We start from the raw sequence: 11,725 nt of genomic DNA, 5'->3' as shown, positions 1-11,725 counted from the left end.
TCGACTCACCAGTTCAAGAGTATGAGCTTACCACGGTAACTTATGGTACCAAGCCAGCCCCATTCCTGGCTTTGGCTACACTGAGACAACTCGAACTGTAAGAGGGAGATAAATTTCCACTTGTAAAGTCAGCAATATCACAAGGATCATATATGGATGATATATATGTTGGTGCTGACAATTTACAACAAAGAATTGACAAGGCTGTACAAATTCAAAAGATGCTTCACTCTGGTGGTTTTGAATTGCAAAAATGGATAAGCAATTCAAAAGAGTTACTATGTAATATCCCAAAGGATTTCCACGAGAAATCAACCAACCATTTGAGTGAAGATCATGAGATTTTCAAGACACTTGGGCTTAACTGGGATACGAAGTCTGGCTGTTTTAGTTACATTCCTATAACATTCAAGGAGCCTAAAACAGTTACTAAAAGAGTCGTGTTAGCTCAAGTGGCTCAAATTTTTGACCCACTTGGCTGGATTTCCCCAGTAGTTGTAAAGGGTAAATTATACATGCAGTCATTGTGGAAAATCAAACTTGATTGGGATGAGCAAATTCCTGAGAATTTATTGGGTCCATGGAGAGATTTTATCTCACAACTGAGTCATTTGTCAGAGATAAAAATACCACGGTGGTTGAATATCACACCAACAGTCACTTCAATGGAGATTCATGGATTTGGTGATGCATCTAATGCAGCAATTGGTGCTGTGGTTTACTTAGTGACTATTGATTCTCTTGGTGTTGCTAAGAGTACTATAATAGCATCCAAATCGAAACTTGCACCTATCAAATCAGACTCCAACAGCTCCAATAAGAAGAAATGTAAAGTTTCAACACCAAGATTGGAGTTGTCAGCAGCAGTACTGTTGGTTAAATTAGTGAGAGATATTCAACAGAGTTTGGATTGTCAGTCAGCAAACATACACTTGTGGACTGACTCATCCATTACATATTATTGGATAACTGGTGACGTTAATCGTTGGAAAACATTTGTCCATAATAGAGTGGTATTTATACAAATTACATTGACACGGGCAACCTGGCATCACGTACCAGGTGAAGATAATCCAGCTGATGTAGTATCACGTGGTACATCGTCATCACAATTATATACAGATCTTTTGTGGTGGCAGGGTCCAGCTTGGATTATTAAAAATCAAAATGAGTGGCCTGTGTTAAACAATCAAGAGATTGACATGACTCAAGTTGAAGAGAAACCTTTGGTTTGCAATGCAATGTCAACCATAAGTGAGAGTTATTTAGATAATTTCTCGTCACTGAGAAAAGCTGTTACTGCGGCAGCATGGTTGAGAAGATTTTACCAGAGTTTTTCAGCAAGATATATTGTGGATAGGTCAAGCTGGATTACGTCTGAAGAACGTAAAATTGCATTGCTGGGTTTGGTAATTAATAATCAACGATTATACTTTCATGAGGTGATTAAACAATTATCAAAGGGTGAAGCACTATCGAGGTCAAGCCCTTTGATAAAATTAACACCATTCCTTGACAAGGATGGTGCATTGAGAGTCGGTGGAAGACTGAGTAGATCCCTCATGACAAGTGACCAAAAAAATCCGTTGATATTACCGAGAGAGTCAAAACTAACTGAACTGATACTCGACGAGTGCCATGTAAATACATTACATGGTGGTGCACAATTGATGTTGGCCACATTGAGACAACAATACTGGATTGTTGGTGGTCGAGTACCAGTCAGGAGTTTTATAAATAAATGTGTTGTTTGCGTAAGACATCGAGCTGAAGCTGCACAACAGTTAATAGGTCGACTACCAGCATCTAGAGTCTTAAAATGCAAGCCATTTCTCCATACAGGAGTTGACTATGCTGGTCCATTTGAACTGAAGACATGGTCAGGCAAATGTAATAGGTCTTACAAGAGCTATTTAGTTGTATTTGTCTGCATGGCATCATCGGCAGTTCATCTTGATTTAGCTACTGACTACACAACTGAAGGATTCCTAGCAGCATTTAAGAGATTTGTAAGTCGTCGTGGACGATGTGAGAAATTATTTAGTGATTGTGGTACAAATTTCGTAGGTGCAGATGCTGAACTAAAACGTCTTTTTAAGTCAGCATCAAAGGAAGCTAAAAATCTTGCCACTCTTTTAGCAAGGGATGGTACAGATTAGAGCTTTATACCTCCTGGGTCACCACATTTTGGTGGCAAATGGGAATCAGTTGTTAAGTCAGCTAAACATCACATTAAGCGAGTCATTGGTGATCACAAGCTCACGTATGAACAATTTAGTACGTTCTTAACACAAGTTGAGTGTTTACTCAACTCGAGACCCTTGTGCCCAACGACTGATGATCCTGAGGATCTTCAAGCATTAACACCAGGTCATTTCTTGGTTGGTGAACCACTGAATGCAGTGCCTGAGCCATCTGTTTTGGATGTACCTGACAATCGTCTCAACAAGTGGCGATTGTTATGGAGTCTTTTTGGGACAGATGGTCCAAAGAGTATTTACAAAAATATTTGGTCAGGTCCAAATGGTTGCATACATCATCATGCATTCAAGTGGGTACAATGGCATTGGTCATTGATGAGAGATTACCGCCAGGTAAATGAGCCTTGGCACGAGTCACTCAGGTGTTTCCTGGAGCTGATGGATTGGTCAGAGCAGTCACTGTTAAGACACAAACTGCTGAGTACCAAAGGCCAGTGGCGAAATTATGTGTGTTACCTGTTGAGGTCACACATACATGAGTTGACAATTACATTGTCAAGGGGAGAGAATGTTTACGCAAGAGACCGCTATATTGGTATAGCAGCACCTGCCGGTCAACTTTATTTTTGACGTCACGCCAACGCTTGGATACACCACGCGCAGGCGCGACTTTGCTTGCTGGATTCGTGCATTCTCGGATGGATCCGAGAATACTCGGTTTCTTCTCTGACTATCTACGTCAACTGGACTACGAGACACATCGCATCGTACTTCGATAGACTAAACGTCTAATTTATATTCACTGTATTTAACACCTGGTGCATACAACACCAAGTGGTTTTTGAGGTTAACTTTTGAGAGTTTGCAAAAGGTATGACACCTTTTGCAAGGAGTTTAATTTATACATTATTTAGTTTTACAATAAACCGTTATTTTATCTGTTAATTAAAACACCTTGTGTTTTATCATTTATTCCTTTTTACAATCCACTTCCTCGCGTCAATAGTATTAATACCGAAAAAAAAAATACCGGTATTTTTACATCTCTATTGATGAGTGGCAAAAAAATGACGTCAGTAAAATAGTTCAAAAAGTAAAATGTAGGGGCGCTTTTAATGTATAATGCATAGAGTGGGTATCAGCTTCTCCCCCTTCTAATAATGCATATTGCATGGTATATGAAACTAAAGATTGCTAAAGATGCACATATGTATGATTGTATGAATAGATATCCGTCGTCAATATTATAAACAATTATAAAAGTGTGTAGGCTTGAAACTTTATTTGGGAAGAACCGGGCGGGGTCAAGTATAAAATTTTGTCAAAAGTTAAGACCATTCATATGGGTCAATGATTTTAAAGAAATTAGTACTTTTGTACTTGACTTTTTTGATATTCTCTTTTTTTGTATGTTTAAAAAAAAAAAATAATAACAATTTCGAATACTTGACTCTCCTTTTTGTACAAAAATTTATTTTTGTTTTTTGTTTGATTTAATATCATATATATATTTTAATAATTAAATAAATTTTAAAACTTTGCGTTTTTGCGTTGAAAAACAGATAAATTTTTTTCTCTCTCATACTTTCTTACTCGCTATAGGGATCTGACCTATTCGCCATGGCATCTGGTGGCGCACAGTGAACTATTTCCAGACCATTGAAACTACATTGAAAAATTTTATATGGTATAGTTTGTTGACGATAGCATACTATAGTAAAATGGTCAGGAATGCGCCATGTTGCCTCACAGATAAGCTTTTACACAATAAATGTGTGCGTGAGCAAACAAACTCCGCCCATAGGTCAGATCCCTATATCTCTCTCTTTCCTTCTTGATATTTTGAAATATAAGTCCAAATTCTTTTGTTTTGTTGGTAACAACTTTTTGTGAAGTATGTCTATAAAACAAATATGTGAATGTGTCAAAGTTCGAAAACAATAATTTTGAGGCTGGATTTATTAAAGTCGATATGATCAAAAGCTATTACAAAAAGATGTGGTATAGCAACAAAAAAAAAACAAAAAAATTTTCAGTAACGGATTCGTTCTATTGAAAATTGAAAACTTGCAAAACTCCGGCGAAAGCCCGCATGGTTCCTGTCGATTATTACAAATTCATTATAGTATTTTTTTAAAATAATTTTAAATTATATGATTAAATTTTTTATTTTTTTCGCGCTGACGTGACCTGTCAAATTATGTACACAAATCAAAATACAGATGAATAAAATTGAAGGTTATACTACATGTAATTGATGATTTTATTAGATTCGTTCAAGAAAGAAATCAATACAAATTTTTTTTTAACTAAACAAATTTTTTTTTTTTCAAACCATTTTGTTTAATACACATATTTAAAAAAATTTGTCCATGGCAGTTCTTTTTTTTTTTCAATAACATGATAATTTAAATAACTATTTTATCGATCAAGCAAATTATAATCACAGCAAAGAAAGTTTTACGAATGCGCTTTAAATTTTTTTTTAAAGAAAAAATGTTTAAAATAAAAATCGATAGTTGTTAATATTTTTGATAACTTTTGAACAAATTAACATAAAAAAGTTTTATTGACCTCAAAAAATTTGATAATAAATTCCTTTCGTTGCTAGAAATTTGTTAATTAACAAAATTGTAAAATATTGTTTTTTTTATAAATAGTGTAGCTTCTTTAAAAATAGTCTCACAAAGTTGATTATGGTCTCAAAATGTCCCTTATTCAAATCTCTAGGACCAAGGCTATACTTGAAAATTTCTTATTTATTCGTATTTTAGCAAAAAGCATTTGTTTATAACAACGTCTACAATCAAGCGTGTTTCGATTAATATGTAGCATTCGAAACATTTCTGTCAGATTACTATCATAGTTGTGGCTCCTGTAAATTTTATGAATAATTTTTTAAGCTTAATAAATTTTTTTTACAGTAAATTGTTTTAAAGTTATTGGAGTTATAAACAATCACCGATTTGCTAACTTTAAGATGCCACGCCCACTTTTTAAATGTGCGCATGCTTTACAATTATTTCGTTGATTGGTAAGCCAGTTTCCTTTTTGACCCATTCGTACTTGTTTAAATAATAAATATAAACACACAATATTTTTGAAATATTTTTTTTTTTTTGGATATTTGTTGTATGAATACTTTATTGTAAAGTAATTTTTATAATTTTTTCTTAATATAAAGAATGATTAAATATATTTTTGACGATGGTTTTTATGTTATTTTCTAATTTTTTTTAAGGTTAGATTTTCATAGAAAGATCATTATTTATAATTATCGGAGGAAAAAAAAATAAAATATAAATTACATAATAAATAAAAAATCAATAAATTAAATAAAAAAAGAGAATTTTATTTTTTTTAATTACAACTTTTCTAATTTTTTCGTATATCGATTTTACTTTTTTACTTATTTATTAAATTTAAATCGAATTTGATCATCTTATAATTTTTTATTGTAGTTTAATGAAAAAAAATAAACTTAAAATCAAAATATTAGTGCGTCAGCCAGTTCGCCGGAGTTTAGAAAATTTTTAATTTTCAACAAGGAATGCGTTCGTTACTAATTTTTTTTGTTTATTAACAATCTTCTAACGACATTTGAAACAATTGTCGACTATAATATTTTAAATTCTGTCATTTTTAATATCCTGGCAAAAAATCGCATCCATGATATGTTCTTAGTTATCTTATTATTCAACTTTGAAAATTATACGGTGATCATTTTTTGTTAATAATAAATAAACTAATAATTGAAATTACTTTGAGTAAATTCTCTGTTTTAGCACTTTCATAGACGAATAATTTGGTCCTAGTACGATCCTTCTAACTTTATTACTTTGCAAGATATAATTATATTAAAAAAAACGTGTATGAATTCAATACCATAGGCTTCGCCCACGTAAAAACAAAGTTCATATCTTTTTGACGCATCTAATTGAGTTTAAACTATTAAAAATTAAAATTTTATACTTGACCACACTTGATGTAAAATATATATATTCAATACCTAATATTAAAAGTTTATTTTAGAAGAACCAGGTGAATTATTCAATTTATGAACAGAAATTATTGAGTATTTGAGATCAAGAATCCAAATTTATTCACGTCAAGATAACTAACAAATATATTGTAATTATTTATTGGACTTAAATTCTAATAATAAGCTTGAAGCTGCATGTAAACAATTTCATATGTAATAATTGTCCCAGCGATCTAAAATGAATGTAATATATATGTAAAATTCTTTTTGAAATGTATATTCATACTTACAGTCAATATAAATTTACGAGTAATTGGAAAAAATTTCATTGCTGTAAATGTAACTTTATCAATTGACATTTGTTGTTGAATCCAAGTAACCTTCAATAGAAACAATAGTAGATATTATCGATTATATCTGAATGTGGTATAATGTAAAGAATATCAACAAACCTCAATTATAAAAACTGATGGATGACAACGGGTAAATGTTGATAATCCATGTCTATTCTCATCATCAATTTTGGCTGCTGATAATACAACTGCCGTTGTTCGAAAAATTAGAAGAAAAAGTGACAAAAAGAAATATATTGGAATTTTCGATTCAGTTTTCACTAATCTAAAATGAACACCAATTATTTATTTGTATAATTTTAGGAATCATCGATACAATTTACAAATACCTTATTCCTTCTGATGTATGTACGCAAATCCGATAAACATTCATGCAACACGATATTAATATTAGTGGCGAAACAATATTGTCTGCTTCTTCGACAAGTTCATTCATTATACTATATTTATTTTTTATTTTCCGCCAATTTATTCTTTCTGCTGAAATTTTTGAAATTTCGAAACGAACAACTTCGTTAAGGTTCTTGTAACTTTCTGCAAGACCGATCGATACCTGGAAAATAAAAATTGAAAGTACACGGAGAAAAATTTTTAGCTGCAGTCACGAGGCGTTTGGATAGTTAAAAAAGGATAGTTGATTTAATAATCAAGCCCGATATATTAAAAAGACAATCGGTTAGTTATTCCAGCCGACTGGATAGCTAGCGTGGCTAACCAACTCGTCAGATTCGACATAATCTCAATGTCAACAGCTGTTGTGTTCATAACCTCTCTTTTTTGACAGATCCACCAAATTATTATTAACAATGACTAAAATAATCCATATAGTTATTAAAAATTTAGCATAAGATTTTGTATTCAAGTTGGCGTTTATTTGGTGCATCAAATTTAGTATAAAATTAATTAGATAATAATTTTAAAAATTAGTAAATGTACATTAATATATTGTTTGTACTTCGTATGTCTATATACTTATAGTTATGCATATACGCAATCCTAAATAGCTACTACAGCGATACCAGCTTGTCAGGCTTTGGATAGCTACCACAGCTATCCAAAGTGTAGCTAATGTAACGAGTAGGCACGCTGTTTTCACAAGAATAGTAACCTGTCAAATGTGGATTGCCAAAATAACAATCCTCTGCTAACTATCCAAAGGTTAGTTAGCCGTGGATAGGAGAGACAGCTATCCAGCTCGTTGCTGCAGCTAAAAATTTTTTTCCGTGTATCAATGATCGACAAGATACTTTATGCTGAATGACTGTTTAGTGGCTTTTTTGTACCAAAATTATCAAAAGATCACAAAAGTTCCAAGTGAATCTCGCCATAGTACTTATAATCGTACCAATTATTCCCACAAATATTCTATAATCTATTGTGAGAAAAGAAGTAAATTAATCATGCGTTAAAGGTGCGTTTCTTATAAATACACTCACCTGTTAATAAGCCATCCACGGATGCGAAAAGTGATATATATCTTTCACCCATGAAAATGAAAATATTTTTAGCTGATGTTTCAGATATAAAGTTTTTATACCAGTATATTTGCTCGATCGAAGCCAAGAAAAACAGAATTAGTGAAATTGTCTGTAGTTTGAACCGTAGACGAAACTTCGTTTGATAAAAGCTGAAAAAGCTGGATATATATACAAAAATTCTATACAGAAGAAACATTCTACATTTTAATCTATAGTAGCTAGTGACTATTAGTCATGAGAGATCTCGAATAATAATTTGTTTCCAGAAATTGGTTGATAAAAATTAAAATAAGACTTATTCATTATCACAACCTTTGTAGTTATATATGTCCACAAAAAGTTGGAAAAATAACAGTTGAATGTTAGTCAATTATTGGGATTTCTAATCATCAATGTTAGAACTCAAGCAAAATCCACTTTTATTATAAAAAAACTGAAAAACAAATGAAAATAAGTTTGAGAAATATTTACTGTTCCAACTTTTCTTCAACACGTTGCCAATTCTTTTGCAGTTTAATCCAACTCGGTGTTTTAAAAAATATTATAAGCAGCACTGAAAAATTGTATCCATAGAAAACGATATATGAAAACTTTATAAATAATTTGTCTGAAAAAATAAAGGCAAAAATAACGCCTTGACCTTATTCATAATCGAAAATATCCAGAATTTTACTGAACGTAAAAGTTTTACCTTTTGTAGAATGAATCGCTTCATTAAAAGTTGCAGCAATAGCGATACCGATGAGTGAAATGATCATCACTGAATAGCCCGTAATAAACGATGGAAATTTAAAAGCATATCCTTCTGGTTTGGAATTGTAAATACCGTTTATTGGGAAATGTCCAAAAATTTGTGACACAGCTATAATTGGTTTTATAATATTCCAAAATCTCTCTTTTTCCTGTAATAGACAATAAAAATTGTATCTCTGTGTGAATGGATTTAACTCAAAAAGCGAATATGCACAGGTAAAAAAATTCATCAACATGACCCTACATGACTTAAATTCTTAATGCTAAGTGGTATTAATTTTTGTATAAATACGACCGTTCTCACAAACACTAGAAGTTACATCATAGCACAGTGCCTTCGGACATGATAAGAAACATCGGAATTTGTTTTTTCGGAGAAAAAACTTTCATAAAATTTACAATCTTTATGTATAATTTTAACAAATCATCTTTCGTTTCAACTAGCATCAGTTTTGTAGAATTTAAATAAACCGAAAGAACGATTTTTCTGGAAGTTTTTCTCTACATTGAATTACATGAAACATTTTTTTGGACTAAAAATTTAATTGTTAATTATCAAAATTGCGTTACGCAGTTAGACTGAACTTTTCTATTATCTTATACTTTCTTGTTAGTGAACTCAGTACCAGCCAGAAATTTATTGAAGGGGTTGCAAACTTCTTAGACGAATCTGAGACTTGGCTACACTGCAATGGAGAATCACGATTTACAGTGTGAAGCTATACGTTGCTAAATTTAATTTCATTCGAATTTTTTATTAATTACATTTATTCTTAGAGATAACAGAAAGTCTCTACAGCCCAGTTCTTAAAAGTTATGGGGAGTTAATTGAAAAAGTAAAAATGTTCATCGACCATAATTCTAGAGGAACACTATGAGAATCAAGAAAAATAAATAAAACTAAACAAAATAACTGACTTCATCTCAGATCAACCAGAGGATTAGAGAATCCATTATCGCAAGTATCTTATTCAAAGTTGATCATCCAAATATTTAAAATAACCAGCCTGTGCACATTATTACTATCACAAATTATTATATAATTTTTGAATAATATCTAATTTTCTTTATAAAATATTTTTTCTCTATTGAACCATCAATTCCCAAAGATTATTAATTAAACTCTAATTTTTCCGCAGAAACTTTAAACAAATGAATACACGTTGCATATACTCGTAGGTAGTATATAGGGTCAGTCGAATTAGCATTAATTATAGATAGACATATGAACTTTTCCTCTTGTTTGTTAATTAGTATGATAATATTTATCGACTGTCTCAAATCCTCAACAATTTTTTATGGAAAATTCTCCTTCACTGTACTTTTTTCAATTTCCCCTGTTCTTCAATGTCGATATCGTTCAATAAAAATGAACAAATTGGTAGAGATCCCTGCTCGATCAGAGGCTGAACTTTTTTCTTCCGTAAATAATCCATATTTATTGATAAAATATTTATTTGGTATAACTTGTACACTCTTTTCAGGTAAAAAACTTTGTTTTCAGGACTGAATGCCGATCAATACTAAAAAAAACTTTCTACCCAAGTACAAATGTTGAAAAAAATTAATATATTATTCAGTTTTACTGATTTTCATCAAATTGAACTAAAAAAAAAAGAACATGTCAGCTGAGGGGCCAATCATTTTTGTAATTATCTAGTAGATTATCTGTACTGATTCTTACAATGGCAATTGCTCTTCGTTTTATAGTTTATAATTAACAGTATGCATGCAACAAAACGCTAGTCATGTATTGACATAAATTTTAAGTTATAATTTATTCATAGAATCAATTTAATCAGCAGCATGATCACAGCAGAGAATTATAGTCTATCATCCCTTTGGTTTCCGTTTTCAATCTACCCCTAGGTCATTTGCATAAATGTTAAAAGATCGGAAAGAACTTCTTGAGCTAATGAAACGACGTGAAGATTTTGTCCATATTCAGCGAATGTGTTCAAAGATTCATTTTTTATTAGTATAAAAAAATGAAATTATTTTTTTACATAGGTTTTATGAGGGTAGATAAATATTAGACTATCAATCTAAAATGCATTACAGCTCTAATCGAAATTTTTTTTCTCTGCTTTTTTGACCTTGCTGTAATAGTTTCTCATATTTTTACATTTAGCAGCCAGGAGCATTTTAGCCGACAATTCGTTTCAAAATTAGAATATATCTACAATTATATACCTAATTTATTTAATTAATCTACTTATTTATTTACTCTAATTCAATCAATAAGGTGAATCAAATTTACTGGTAAAAAAAAACAAAGTTATACCTAATGTGTGGAACAACTAGTTCTCATATATTTTAGATGTCTGGATACTAAGGAAAGTTTAAAAAGTTTTTTAATTAATTAAATTTTCATTGAATGTATACGAATTATTTTTTTTTTAAATGAAAAATATTATTTTAAAAAATTTAATAATGATGATTAAATTTTTTTCATTTTTAATATATTTCTCATAGTTTAAATAGTTTCAACTACTTCACTACCGTCCGAGTATTGGTGTCATGACGGTATAGAAAAACTGAAAAACAAATATAAATAAAGATAAAAAATTCTAACTTGACCAATTTTTCTTCAACACGTTGCCAATTCATTTGCAATTTAATCCAACTCGGTGTTTTAAAAAATATTATAAGCAGCACTGAAAAACTGTATCCATAATGACGGGACGAAAATTTCTGTTCTTATAAAGCATGACATGTAAGAAGAAAGATTAAGTCATATTCAAATTAAAAAACTAAAGTTTAATAACAAATATTTACGAAAAAAAAAAAAAAAATTGAATAGAAAACTAATCTTTAGTCGGTATTTAATTTTTATATTATTATCATATTATTATTGAAGTAATACAAACATCGAAAAAGAATATTTTATTATGTCTTATAACTTATATAAGTTATAAGTTGTCTCATGATATATGTAATGAAAATAATAAGCGAATA

Source organism: Aphidius gifuensis, linkage group LG3 (genome assembly GCF_014905175.1).
Source record: "Aphidius gifuensis isolate YNYX2018 linkage group LG3, ASM1490517v1, whole genome shotgun sequence".
NCBI lineage: Eukaryota > Metazoa > Arthropoda > Insecta > Hymenoptera > Braconidae > Aphidius > Aphidius gifuensis.
Note: the sequence above shows the minus strand (reverse complement) of the source record.